We start from the raw sequence: 15135 nt of genomic DNA on the forward strand, positions 1-15135 counted from the left end.
GAGAACACAGTGACATCAATGCATCTAAGCATATAAGATTAATTTAATATGACAAAATAATATTGATCTTTACTATATTTTTAACAACATTTTTCTTTCAGAGTTCAGGAATTATTGGACATTCAGAACATCACAAAAGTGGTAAGTTTATTAATGTCTAAACAAATGTAATTGCACTGTGATGGCAAGAAATAAGGGACTGTTATTTATTTATCAAGGTATGTGACTTTATTTTTGTTGTTGTTTTATTTATTAATTTTTTAAATTTTATTTTATTATGATCTTCCCCAGAGCTGCAAATATTTTTCCTTGAGCCTCCCATATTTTACAGTTTCTGGCTATAGTAATTGGTCTGATTTTGGAGATATTTTAGATTTATGGGGTTCTAAGGGTATTTCAAATAATTACAAAATACTCCAATTTACAGTTTAACGTCCCTCCCCTAAGCCAGATAAATAAAATAAATACATAAATCCCTCCCCGGTGCTTAAAAATTATTTCCAGTGCCTTCTCCCCTCTCATAAATAATTAACAGTCCCTTATGTATTTATTAGGATGTAACTATTCCATTTTTTCTTTCTTAAAAAAAACAACTCACTTTACAGAAATCAATTAGTAATAATATTGTTCCTTCAGGCCACTACCTCTAAAAAATAAAAGCAATACGTTTCCAAATTTCATCATTATTTTTACACAGCCAGTTGCATTCACAATCCGCACAAAGCATGTAGTAAAATTAAAATATTTTAGGTGACTCAAGTTCCTTTTGGCATTCGTTTTCACATTAAATGCATATTTATTGAGTGGAATAAGTATTATTTTTGTGGTAATTACCTCTGAAAAGTACATACTGAACAGTACTTTTCCTGATACTTAGACCCAAGTGAGTTGCTGTCTTTCCCACAGCACTGAAAGCATCATTTTTTCAATGAAAGTAATCTCTCATGTTTACGTTCGTCGCCATGGTGATGGTGTAGGAGGCGGGTCACTGCGCTGGCTAGTGACGCTCGCGGAGGGGCATTAACCAATCAGAGATTAGCTCCGTTACCGGGCTGACGTCACTTTTAAAGCGAACAGGACCGTTACTTGATTGCAGAAACTCTACAACTGCAAAGGGGACACAAGATATGGCTGAATACCAGCGTTGTCTTGATTTAAAGCCCGTGTCGGTGTAGTCGTTTATCGGACATTTGTCGGTCAACCGTCACAGCAACTCAAGTAACGAAAAAGCAACGCAAACCAGTCACAAAGAGACTTTGAGGGGGGCGTTTCGCAGCCCTTCTGAACCGGGATGAGCTCCAACTGTGAGGTGAGTGAATGCAGTTTACTAGTTACCACCATAACCCTCAGAGGCACACGCCAAACCCCTGTGTTTGACCGCCTTACTTACCGCGAACCAACACATAACTCCGTTTACCAAACACAGTCAACACATTTTAAAAGTCACAACGACTAACTAAAATATTCGGCATCAATTTGACCGCGAAAAAACTCTTAATTTCAGCAGAATTTCAAGTTTTAACTAACGTCACTTTCCAACTTAACCGTTATATAAACTACCCGTACGCTGTGTTGTGTTGGCAGAGCTCAATTGTAGAAGTTTCGAGTTTAAATGTCCAAAAATGTGCCGTCAAATGTGTTTAATTTGCCTAAAACAGTGCCATTTAACGTCTCGCCGCTGCTGTTTACTTGAGTTAGCTAGCGAGTTAGCTCGTTAACTAGCCGATGCGGGACGTTCACAGACGCCACACGAGCAAAATAAAAGCACGATTTCAGTCAAAAGGCGTCGTATTAACTTTGTACTTCGCTACCTCGTAGTTCAAAGGACTTAGAGACGGTGAGTTTTCCCTGATACAATCACCTCCCCGCCCCCTTCAGTCCTCTGTCAAACCTGTCCCGCTTCCATTACCGAGCTACGCCGTGTCCGAGCGGTTATCTAATCACGTTATCCTCATATTATATACGGAATATTTCAAATACATTCATATTTGCCCCCAAAAACAGTCCGTTTAGAGCCATATTCAGCCGGCCACACTGCAGTGCACCGACCATGGCTTCTGTTTTAGTGTCGTCCCATCTCCTCCTACTGTCATGTAACGCTATACTCCTCACGGAGACTGTCCTCAGCACTACGTCTGTCTTTTTCCATTGTCCTCACACACATACGTCAACTGTTTTCTACAAAATACTCGGTTTCCTGTTCAGTAATTTAGTGGTAATGCTTGTTTTTCAGGGCTTTGCAGGTATATTGTGTATAAACGTGTGTCCACACGAAAGGTGATGAGATAAAATACGACTTAAATGTTGGAAAAAATGCTTTTATTTATATAGTTTATTTTAGGGGTCGACCGGTATTTGTTTTTCATCGCCTATACCGATTATTAGTCCTTAAAGAAACCTATAACTGATATTTGGAACCAATATACATTTACATGACAATGAAATATGTCTGTCAAAATGTAGAATTTGGAATATAAGAAACTCCAACACAAAATTTTAATTAAATGCCTTTGGCAAATGTTTAATCAAAACCGAAACTTTCAACATCATATACAGCAAGTTCCCTGCAACTTGTTTTTTTTTTTTTTTTTTTTAATAAAGTCAAGTGAAAATATAAATAAAAAATAAATAAATACAAATAACTCCCTGAGGTTTTATAAAGTAAAAGTTCCTTCCATGCTGATACCTTCTTTGCATGTATTGCAGGTGTTGGTTGAGGCTTTTAGTAAAGAAAAGGAAGAAAAAAAGAGAAGATATCAAAGTTACATGCATTAGTGTGCATGCAATAACAGTAATGGTAAAAAAAATACAAAAAGGTAAATATCTACATCAAGCTTACATATACATTACATTTGCCTTGATACACCTGTGTTCACTCTCTATCTGAAATGCTCCGTCTAAGTGCCAGTCTCTTTAAAGACCCCCTCCCAAAAGAGCAGAGATTGCTCTGATTGGTCAGGGTTTTCGGGTCTTCCACATTTTCGCTTTTGGTGTCTTTGCACCATCACAGAGTGCACCAGGGATGACATAATTATGTAGATCGACAGAGAGGTAAGCTTTGCTCCGGTTCCCTTGTCAAAAAGTCTATAGGATTTTTCCACTGGATTTTTAATCATTACGGAAAATAAGCTCTGTGCTAAACAAACATTTATGACACTTACACATTTTGTTCAACAAGGTAATCTCCACAAATGAACAGCACTTTCAGGATTTTTGAAGCCTAAATTCAATAGCCAGAAGTAAAAAACAAAGGTTAGACTATTAAACAAAAAACACTACGGTTGCATGAATTAACATCGCCACCACAACAAGCCGTGTTCAACACAGTTTGGCTTGATGATGCTCTGTAGTCTCATTTAAATGCTTGTTAGCTACTGCCATTGTTAAGTTACATTAAAGTTCAAAAGTGGGGTATTTTCTGATGTATTTTATGTCATGGAACAAAGCGTGAAAGTCTTTTAAGCTTGTGTTAACCGCAGACCTTATTTCAGGAGTCCAACTAAAAACTAATTCAAAAACCCATTTTAAACCCAGTGCCATTATATGAGGGTAGCAGCAGCTTCTACATTTATATAGTAAAGTTGTGACATCACAACTTTACAGAAGTCCCAACGGCTCATTTAAAGTCACAGTTTCTGAATTCAGACTGTGCGCATTCCTCTGTGGATTGAGCGTTTTGATACTTTCACAGTATTTATATCACACCTATCACTGCTTTCTAATAAAAAAAAAAAATGGAAATCTGATTTTGACAACATGGCATCTTTAATGCTAGTCCTTTAAGAGCAAACTGGAATGCCACCGAGTGCTGAGTGACCTGTGGAGGTCATAGGCGTCTGCTATATTTACCGGCTCTGTAACTTGATCTGTGGCATTCTGGATGGCTGTGCTCATACTATCCTCTGCACTCTGGGGCCACAGCCTCCCAAGTAGCACCCCATTGCTTTCTGTCTATTGGCCTGTCCGCTCAGAACAACAAGGGTGAGCCTCTTACACACCAACTTAACCGCCACTCTTCCTCCCTTTTCTTCTTTTAGGTACCAGCTTTTCAGTTGAAAGCGTAGGCCTACTGTTTGCTCAGCTGTAGTCTATCCAAGGAGACATATATATACATAATAGAGGACAGGGATAATGTTTCAGAAAGTTTTGGATTTTTCTAGCATGAGTTGAAGAACTGAGAACATTTTTTTCCCGGTAGGGCATGTCACCGGTTGATATGTGTGAAATTTTGCATTGTACGCTGAAAATATGTTCAGTAGCTGATTGTGATGGCAAAATATATGAGCAACATAATGAAGCTTTCCAAGATGGAGTCAACCTATCAACTTTCTCTTTACCCGAGCTTTATATCTGAGCAACTTTTCTGGATTTGATAATACGAGCTGAAGGGCGCGTCATCAATCTTTAATGGTTGGACATGAAATCCGGAGAATGTGTTGACCGTCACTTCATGCTGAACGTGTTTGCACGGTTGCAAGTCAAACCGTTTTCTGAAAGAGGCAGTCCAAAACAGATCAAGTATATGTTGATTTCTGCTACCTTTGTCAATTTATAGGCCTGAAGGGAATATTCTGTTTCTCACATGCAGCATTTGCTGTCCTCGAGCCGGGTTTTCTGCCCAACTGTTAGTTTAAAAGCGTTTGACAGCATATGATCTGGCGACACTCTATGCATTTGCCTGTTTCAGATTACACATATCTAAAACAAATTCCTCTTTAAACTGAAAAAAGACAACATGTTTAATGTTGTTTGCTCATGGTTTTGTCCTGTGTGTTGACTGGTATGTCATGTAACATGTCTGTGTGTTTTCACAGGAGTGATCAGTGTCAGAAAGCCTCAGTGTGTGTGTGTGTATACACTGTGGGGTAGCAACAGTAGGATGAGCTGCCCCAGAGCCATCGCAGCCTGCGGGGACTGACAAACGCCACTACAAATACAGCAGGTAACCACTTCAGACACACCCATAAAGGGTCGACCGATATTGGTTTTCTGGGCTGATACTGATACCGATTATAAGTAATTAATGAGACCGATAACCGATATTAGAAACCGATATGTATTAATGATAAAAATGAAAGTGAAAATTTAAAAAGAAATGAATAAATAAAAATAGCTCCCTGAGGTTTTATAAAGTAAAAGTTCCCCCCATGCTGACAGTTTCTTTGCATTTTTAAATTAATTCATTTTATTGGCCATCATTAAAGCAAAATGCCAATACAGATAATCTTAAAAATGCCAAACATCAGTCCCAATAACCGTCAAGGCTGACAATCTGTCGACCCCTAACACACATGCTTTTGCACACAAACAAAAGCTATCCAAGTTGACAGTGTGGAGTATGTATCCTCAAGTACATGTGGCTCATACTGCATTCTCGTTTTTTCATTTTGGAGTAGAGTTTGACGTCACTGGTTGCATGAATCACATGTATTGCAGCAGAATTGCGCAGTCACTTTATGAAACAGAGTCAGAAAAAGTTAGAAAACTAAGTTTTGTGTTTTATCATCTTACCAGTGACTCACAGAAATGACTAAACTGGAAAGGTGATGCTGCATGTCAGTTCCTTCTCAGTTTACAGCATTACTGCCATGTAGACATTCAGACTATGACACTGATAGGGCATCGAAATTGCAGCTTACACCGCTAAAAGGTTTCGATGATGCCAATATCAGTCGGAGAACATTATCCAGCAGTTTGGTTTACACACACGCATTATCAACACTAATCCCACACCAAAACTGCCATGCAATGCATCTGTTATGTAATACATTCATGGTAACATATTCAGACCTCTAATGGAGACCAGTTGATCTTGTGGCTTTGAAAAAAATAAATCAAGCCAAAGAAAACAACTGGGTTTTGATGGGCTTTTAAAGATGTGCACTGTTTTGGATTATGTGAGGCTGTTTGAGAGTCGAGAAGCAATTATAGCAATGTTGAAACAGCCAGAAGCCCCTGCTCTGATCAGAGGTGCCTGACCATGTAGTGCCCTGTGTGTCAGAAGGACAGGGAGCAAATGCAGAAAAGCTTTAACTGGTGTCATGTTTGTGTATATTTAGTTTTTCTTAAAAAGCCTCACTGCAGAGTGCTGGACCAGCTGGAGTTTTCTGTAGCAGGTGAACAAAACATCACAATAGGCAAAGCAGAACAGTGAAGACATAAAGACACAATGAAACCTGCATGTAAAAATAAGATTAGACCAGAATAGAATACATAGAATGCATCTTCACATGGATAAAACCCACTTGGAAATATTAGTAAAAGTATGATAAAATAGGATAAAAACTGAATGCATGGAATGCATAACATAAGATGGAAAATAAAATAAATAAAATTTGACATTATTAATAAAAAGAAGGCTAAAAATAGTGTATAAAATTAAGGAAAAGACAACATTTAACGAGGTTCAGCAGTGCGTAATTGCAAAGCAGAATGCAAAGTAGTAAAGTCGGAGCTAGTTTAAGACTTAAGTGCACAGATGACTTTTTAGTTTTCTCATAAAAATATTTAGCGCCGCGGCTTCTCATTATATCTATAGGCAGTGTGTTCCAGAGCTTTGGGGCGTAACTGACAAATGCTGCATCCCCAATTTTCTTTTGGCTGTTTTGGCGACCTCCAATGAACCGGCTGCAGATGATCTCAGTGTTAGTGAAGGCAAGTCCATCATTTCATATTGTGCTATATTGTTTATTTCATTTACGTCATCTGATAACACTGTGTCCGTCCCCGTGGCCGGGGGGGCGTCAGCACCATGCACGGTACCAAAACAAACATGGAGGAGCTGGAAAGAGATACTTAACGTGGGGATTCAGCTTAAGAGACCGACACTGGCGATTTGTTTATTTTGCCCTCTCTCTCCTGTGGCTCTCTGCCTCTCACAGGCACACACACAAAAAGCAGTGCTTTTGTAGAGCCCCCGTTGCGACTATTTGGTCACATTTTATGACCATAGAGCAAAGGTGGGACAAGTAAATCTTTGCAATCTATGAGCTGGAAAGCTGTTTGTTTGTTTACAGCTCGCAGTGAGTGAATCCTCATATCCAGGTTACAGTTTAAGTTTCTGCTGACGCTACAGCAAAAACGTCAACACTGGCCTGAGATGAAATTTAAGTAAAGTTTTTAATTTTGTCTAGCTTTATAGAGTTATTGCAATAAGAGGGATTAAACAAAAAAAACCCAATGACTAGAGATTTCACTGCAACTAACTTTGTTGCTGTAGAGAACAGGTTTGAACCAAAAATGGATCCTTGTAGCACATGGTGTATTAAAATGTCATTATTTATGAAGTCATAGAACATTTGGTCTGACATACAAAATTTATACCCATTATATATGGTTCGAGGTGCACCAGCCTCTAACGCAGCACTTACTGTACCAGAAAGAGCTCACATCAGAACGTGACACAAATAACGGCGGCCTCTCTGTAGAGTCCTGTTAAAGGAAGCCTACTGTATTTGGATTTTATACAACGTAGTATTGTTTTTAAGTACTTACAAAATGTTTTTAATGATATTTTGTAGACAAAGTCTTAAAAATCAAAAGTGAATGACATCATAAGTGTCACCCAGGTGATGCTGGTGATTGACACTTTGTGAATAGATAGGAAGCAAGTGTGTTAAAAAGTGGAAATGTTCCTCAAGTGTGAATTATTGCTTTAACTACAAGTTGCTTTAGGCCACTTGTGTGTATCTAATGGGTCTCTCAGCATCACTCAGCATGATGGCAGAGATTGATAGGTGTTTCAAATGATAATGGTATCTAATTGACCAAATGATTAGCTCAATGAATAAAGAATGATGCCAGTCATCTGCAGAGGCTGCAGCATCAATCACTGTAGCCTGCAGATTCAGTCCTCTCTGAGGTCACTGCTGCTTTTATGGCCTTACATATGAGTCACCAACAGATGGTGGTAATGATAGATGCTAATGCTCGATGGGTTTGTAGAAATGAAGTTGTGTAGTGAAAATAATCATGAAATAAGAATTTCATTGAAGCAGAAAATTCAGTTTTTCTCTTCAGTTATAGCCTTTGCATGCAGTGTTTTGATGTTGTTTTTGACAGTTTAAAAGAAGTATTTTCAGTGAAGATGAAACGCATTTCATCTCTTCTCTCACATATTTTTATGAAACCAATTTTTTTTTATTGCCACTTCAATATTGTAGATTTAGGCTTTTGTGTGTCAGCACTGTGCATTCCTCTAGTTCATTTCCTTTTTTCCTGTTCTCTAGCAGTAAATGCTGCATTGTAAACATCATTGTGCTGCCATACACTAAACTTGGCTTAGGGGAAGTTGAAGTGTTGAATGGTGTCTAACCAGTAGCTAAGGAGGGCTGGAGAAGATCCAACTATGCCTTGTAAGAATAGCCAAGCAGTCAAGTCTAGTTTAATATGAAACAGCTTGGCGCTTAGTGGTAACGGGCTGAAAGGGAGGGCAGAGGCGTCAGTGTGGCCCTCACAGACATCAGCAGTCTCTTTTCCACTCACATTTCAGGGTATATATAGCCACCAGTAAGACCAGGCCAAACCCAGCACTGCACAGAGACCCCCCGATAGAGCCCATGTCGGTTTCCAAAGCCCCTTTATAACTGCACGAAAAACCCCTCTTACACCTACATCTGGCTTTTGGATGTAAAGGAAAAGGTTACAGTCGGGATTCACACCTGGGTCAAATGACTCTGCAGTAGTCTCAGGTATTAATTGGCTCCAGCTCCGATTGTCTTTGATGGAAATACAACCCTCAGGTGAATGTGATAATTTTAGCCCCTTTACCGGCAAGATGCAATGACGTGCCACCAGAAAATACCATCTGTCTCCGCCCAAGCAGCACTGTAAAGTTTTCACAGACCTCTATCCATGCTGCTTTCAGCTGTTTACCGTTTTTCGGCCTGTCTGTGACGCTGAACGAACACACCAAAACAATCCCCACACACACAGAAAGGCATATGTGTCTGCTGCAGAGCTGTTTACGGGGGTTAAAGGGTTAATAAAAGCAAAAGGAATGAAGCAAATTAAAGTAACTGATTGTTAATAAAAAGGACAAAAATATAAAAAATAACAAGTAAGAGAAAATAAAAATAATATAAAATCTATATACACTACATACACCGTTCACTTATACAGATACTGTATGATTGATAGTTATACAGGATAACTGAAATACACACACAGTGTTTACTGTAAAAATATAGTTTTGTAAAAAAACAACTTGAAATAGTTAGTGTCAGGGCTGCCTTAAAATTTTAAGTGACTGAATTTGAGAAGACAAGTTGAATCAAAATTAAATCAACGCATTTTTCTAAATTCAGCTTAAAAATTTAAGGAAGCCCCAAAACGTACTTTTATTAAGTTGAGAAAGATAAGTTTCATTTTACAGTGTAGCCACCTGACTAGAATCAAAAAGCAGACAGAGAAAATAAGCAACTGGTGAATTCAGTGGAGCATTTAGCAGCTAAACAGCCAGATGGTGGAGACAAAAACAGAGCTAATAGGAACACAGATGTGCTGCAGTTTGTGCTGCAGGATAGTGAAACAGTATGCTGTTTGTCTTCTGTTTTTTGTGGAAACAGATGTGTCTGACCCAGCGTTTAACTTTACTTTAGTATAAAATCACAGCCCTCACTCAGCCCACACAATACCACACACACAGACGCACATACTCTCACTCCAAACCGCCAGAGAGCATCCATGCTGATGTTACATTCATGCAGTGTCACCTCAGGGCACGGCGGCTACGGCGTCCTGCGTCATCACACACACTCTCCCGCTGCACTTGAGATTGGCTCTGCTTCCTAATAGGCCAGGAGGAGGCCTGAGAGGACAATATGTACTATATGAGATCTGACGCACGTACTCATTTGAATGATTGATTTTCAACAGGAGCACATTTCAGGGAGATAATACACACGATCCAAATCCACAAGAGAATTTGTAATGTATATGTGTTTTTTTTTTTTAGTTATGTATACTAAGGCTTTATGTGTCTACGTGTTAGTCTGTGTTTTATTTTATTTTATTTTGTTTTGTTTGATTTATTTGATTTTATGTTAACCTTTTGAAACCTTGATCGACATCACTTTGCTTGTGGTGCATACAGACGCCTTTCATAATTATTTAAACATTCTTTGAAAAACATGAAACAGAAATAATATGTTGATTTAAAAAAAATTTTTTTTTTGAAAAGCGAGGAAAAATGTCTAGGAACTAAATTTTTTTATCATCATAATTCTACATTAAAAAAAAATATTTCTACAGAATTACTGTATTTTTAAGTAGTTTTTTTCAGTATATTTTCTCCTCGTTCACTGATGATCTAAATAAGTCACTTAATGTTTCTCCTGTTGCGTTTTTTTTAAAACAACGCTGCTGAGAGGCTCCGAAAAACCGCTAAACAGCGATAAAGTCAGCACGTTAGTAGTCCTCCTGTCACCCTGGGTCCTTAGATAGTCTTGTTTGTTTGTTTTTGGACGTGGAAATGTTGTTTTACTGCATAACATCCGTAACAGTGTCCCCTACACTACAGTGAAAACTGACTGATGACATCTTTTGGACGGATCTAGCATGCGCATCACTTTGACACGTGCAGTGTGGGTAGTACTGGCGGACTGAAACCATGGGCAAAACAGGAGAAATCAAAACAGTTTGTGCTTATTATTATTGGTTCTATTAACTGGCCAAAAATTTTATAATCTGAATTATCGGTATTATGTCATAAGTTCCACTAATTCCCGATTAAGTCCCAATAATTGTTGTGCATCTCTAGTTTCAACAATGATATAGTTGACCTGTGGTAAGGGACAAAAAACACTTGATTATGGTTAGGAAGAAATCACGTTTTGTCTGGAAATACCTGTTTTTTGGGGCACAATACCTGTTTGAGAAGCAGCAATGTCTCCATTAAAAAAACAGCGGCTTTTCATGGCACAAGTGTGCTAAAAACCACCCACATTTAGGTTCTAAAAACGAGAAAAACACCCCCTTTTGTTGTTGTTTGGTCTCAGTGGGTGATTTTGAACTGCTGCTGATTGATGTGTGAATAGAAAAAAGGGTGTTGAAAAGTAAAAGTGTTCCATCGGTGTAAACAGTTCAGTTGCTAGTGTTTTGTGGGCAGTTTACTTGTTGTCTTTTGCTGTTTAATCCAGCTCCAGGTAGTGAAAGTGTAGTTCCTAAAAGGTTTTTTAGCTTGGTTTTCTGAAATCTGCCCAGTAAGTGAAACTTCATCTCTGCAGCTCTTTGCCAGGGATGGCCAGAAGTCAGCTGCTAAAATCTTCTCTTCCACTGCACTCATGCAGTCGCTTCTGTCGACAGCTTTCTTAATACAGATTTAGCAGAAGCTTGGCAGACACACCGGCTCTTTGTAGTGGTAAAGATGTTGTATTTTCACATTACTATACTTTCTACTTTCCTTGGACTTCTCATTTTTGGTTCTATCTTCTCCTCTTCTGTAATTCTTCAGCAGCACCGAGGCTCATTATTTTTTTTTCATGTCATGTTTTCGAAAGAATACAGAGCACTAAGTGCAGCCACCAATCTGCAGCTCTGACAGTAAGTGCAAATTGGCCTGCCGCTACTTTTAAGTCCTTTATGCGTTGGAAGCAAACAAACAAATGCAGTGTGTTGCCACGGTAGCCATGGTAACTACTGGTTAGCACAACCTCAGGGGAGGCTGAAAATGCAGAGTAGCCAGAGTGTGCTTGTGTGTGTGTGTGTGTGTGTGTGTGTTTGTGTGTGTCATAGCGGCGCATGCTCGTGCCTGTGCACGCACCGTTGTTTCCGTGGAGACATCTCCTCTTTGAAGTGAAATCCATAGTTTGCTATCATCTTATCAATCCCGCGTGTCCATGCTGTGTGGCGTTACTCCCACGGGTGTTTTTGCTGTTTGCACTTCACTCTCAGCAGCTCGCCCACCAGGCTAGCCCGAGCTTGTTTCTCTCCGCTGCCATGGGTCTGTGGCAGGGACACAGTGATGGGAGGACGGAGAGGTGCATGCATGACAGTTGGGGCGAGGTTCAACCAAGGCTGAAGTGAGGCACTCAAGGGCTCAAAGGCCACCCTAATTTGAGGGTTGTCCACTTCCAAAATATCATACAGCCACAAATAAACACAAGAAAACCTCAGACCTCCGTTTGATAAGAGCCTGTCTTTGTTTTTCATGATTGGTTATTGTGTAACGGTTAATTTAAGAACCATTATATTGGAGAGCTATGTTTATACAGTGGGTCTTACTGACAGTTTTGTTGAGAAAACACAACTCATGGTACTACAGATCATCCAGGATTCACACTGTAATTTCACTCGCACATTTTTTTAATCCTTGTGTTTACCCAGAGTGAGGAGTCACATAATGAAGGGTTGAGCCAGTGTGATGATAAGGATGTGGTGGTCTTAACCAGCTGCAGCTCTGTGAGTCAGTGAGCACTGACGAATACATTTTGAGACAATCAAAGTCAGGCATAAGGATTGAAAATGCTGCTCAGTCATTTTCCCTCTGCGTTCAGGCAGAAGATTAGCAGCTCAAATTAACCAAAAAGGTACACTTTGGATACACTTTTTTTAAACAAATAGAACATTGCAAATTTACATTCAATAGAAATGTAATGGATCCAGACCTATTTGAAGGCAAAGTGGATGCATGTAAGAAGATATATGAGCCGTTGTACTCAACTTAATGCCAAATCTGGCCTGCATGTCTCAATTTTGCTATTATGATCCATTATTATGATTGGCAAGCTATTACCCTGAATGTTGATACTCGGGTCTTTTTGTATGTTTGTTACTGTAAGTGAAATAGTGTCACACAGCTGAGTTTACTGCAGACGCCTTTCATGAGTATTTTAATCTGGAAAGCTGTGTGGAAAGGATTATTTCTCCTCAGAAACATGGAAAAGGCAATGAGCAAATTGCAAGAAACTGATAAAAGGTGACAAAAAAATAAACTGAAAAAAGTAAAATAAATAAATAAAAGAAAGGAGAGAAAGAGAATTATTAGAAAATGATCCTAACAAAAAAAATAGGGAAAATGTCCAGAAACTGTATTTATGATAATTAAAATTATATGTGCAGAATATTTTACAGAATAATATATATATATTTTAATTTTTAGCACTTTTTTTTTAGGTAATTTCTTTGTCTGTTTTTGTTTTTACTCTCCTTTTTTTCTTTGCTAATGTTCTGGTAATTTTCTTGTACGTTTTCACAAATTTATTGCAAATTTTGGGGTAATTTCTTCTTGTAAGTTTGGCACATTGCCTTCCTCCCATGGTTTTGGAAAAAAACAAACCAAAAAAAAAAAAAACAACAAGCTGATTTGTCAGGTTTTAAAGGGTTACAAAGAAGTATGTTTTGGTTCTTGTATGACTTCTTGTTTTGGTTGGTGCTTGTTTGCTCCAGTTTTCTGGCACCAGTAACTGACACGAGTGTTAATGAAGAGTAAATCCAGATCCAAACACTACGGGTGAAGTCACAGAAGACACAGTGTCCGTGTTTTCCTGTTGCCATCTGCATCTCAGTGCCAAAACCAAAATAACCCTCCAAACACCACTGCTGCCAAATTATAGCAACAAACCTCATACACCGACTCAGCCTGCCTTCAGCTCGCTGACTTACAGCAAAGCCAGCTCCTTGGTGCTGTTAGCCCGGCTGACTTAGCAGTACTCAACTGAATGGCCACAGCCGCCTGGCCTGATGCTGTGTGTTTTGGCCAGCAGTGTGTGTTGGCCTGTCTCCAGCACGCTGCCGGTCTGCCCACTCCAGATCCTTATGCTGAATTATTGATAAACCTTTGGTCACACAGAGAGATAGAGAGAGAGAGAGAAACATAGAGACCCAGGAGGAGGGGAAATTACACTGAGGAGAAGTAGGTGCACTTGGAAGAGATGGCAGGACGCCGGGGAGGACGAGAGCAAGCGAGCAGTATGAGAGAGAGAAGAGGGGAGAGAGATGATTAAAGAAACAGGAGCCTCCCTCACTGAACTCAACACGGATCAGCAACACCAGATACTTTTATTTATTCAGACGCTGGCTGCTGTGCATGTGAACAAGAGCCTCTCGCTGCCTCTGCGGCGGCCAAAGGAACACACTGTGCTCGCCGCCCGGCTTTACCTCCAACCACGGTCCCCGCAGATCCTTAAAAAGTCTCAAAAGGCATTGAACTAATCAGTCTGAAAATAAGGGCTTCATTGGTCTTAAAATGTCTTAAATTAGTCTTAAAAGTGGTAAGAAATAAATCGGACATAGCACTGTTAAATCTCAGAATAACAGGTATTAAAAAAGGAAAAACTGACAGAATACCACTTGCATTGCTGTCATGCTTTATATTAAAGTAGATATTTGGGCAAAAATTAATGAATTTTTGTCAGGTAATTTTTTCCCATATTTTCTCCCCCAATTTTATTTATAGTGTTAAATTTGATTTTGATTTGATTTATTTCGAACATGTTATTATACAAAAGCAGACAGACAAAAAAGTAATATTTACAGACAATGAAAAACATGAAGCAAAAGAAAGCACTTGACTTGGTTTACGTATTTGAAAAAGGAGTGAGAAGAAGTAAAATAATGAATCCGACCCCTTTTCCATAAATCAGTGAATTTTAATTAACCAGCTTCCTTATTCATTTAAACCTATACTTAAATAATTACGTACATCCATCCACACACTTGAAATCAAATATATATGATTTTTCATTATTATACAGAGAAAAGAGGAAGATGAACGAGGAAGAAATAAATATTAAATAACTAAATAAATAAACAATAACCCGTGTAAACACCCGGTGACTGTTAGACCCCCTCTTCTTCCCTGTACCTCGTGAAAATCATGTATTTATACATTATTTTAAACTGGTTAATTTGTGGGCATTGCTTTTGCTTTGCATTAAAAATATTCCGATAGTTTAACTCCACAGACTGACTTTTTCTGGTGGTACGAAATCTAAAAGATTTGAATTTAAATTGTAACCATCCTCTCGGTCACTGAACAATTTTTGAATATTTTCTGTTGTTTTGAGCCTGAAACATTATTTCACTGTTTGAAATTCCACAAGATGTGTACATTTAAATAAGTAAGAATAACAGGTTAGTGTGACCCAGATATCATTCTCAGCGGCATTGAAAAAGTCTTAAAAAGTCTTAAACTCC

General features: G+C 38.8%; 1 protein-coding gene across 4 annotated transcripts in view; it reads left to right on the forward strand.

Moving 5' to 3' along the window:
- Nucleotides 1-1076: 1076 nt before the first annotated feature.
- Nucleotides 1077-15135, forward strand: part of LOC121943318 (ubiquitin carboxyl-terminal hydrolase 2-like) — a 58720-nt gene continuing 44661 nt past the window's right edge. For 2 of the 4 annotated variants that reach the window (XM_088078541.1, XM_088078544.1), the window contains exons 1-2: nt 3859-3981; nt 4815-4942. The gene's annotated coding sequence lies outside the window, so the exon portion shown is untranslated. Of the gene's footprint in view, nt 1310-3858; nt 3982-4040; nt 4195-4814; nt 4943-15135 lie in introns of those variants that run through there. The other 2 variants (XM_088078542.1, XM_088078543.1) reach the window with 2 other exon arrangements.

The sequence above is a fragment of the Plectropomus leopardus genome, chromosome 6 (assembly GCF_026936395.1).
Source record: "Plectropomus leopardus strain MGB_pleo_1.0 chromosome 6, ASM2693639v1, whole genome shotgun sequence".
Classification (NCBI taxonomy): Eukaryota; Metazoa; Chordata; class Actinopteri; order Perciformes; family Serranidae; genus Plectropomus; species Plectropomus leopardus.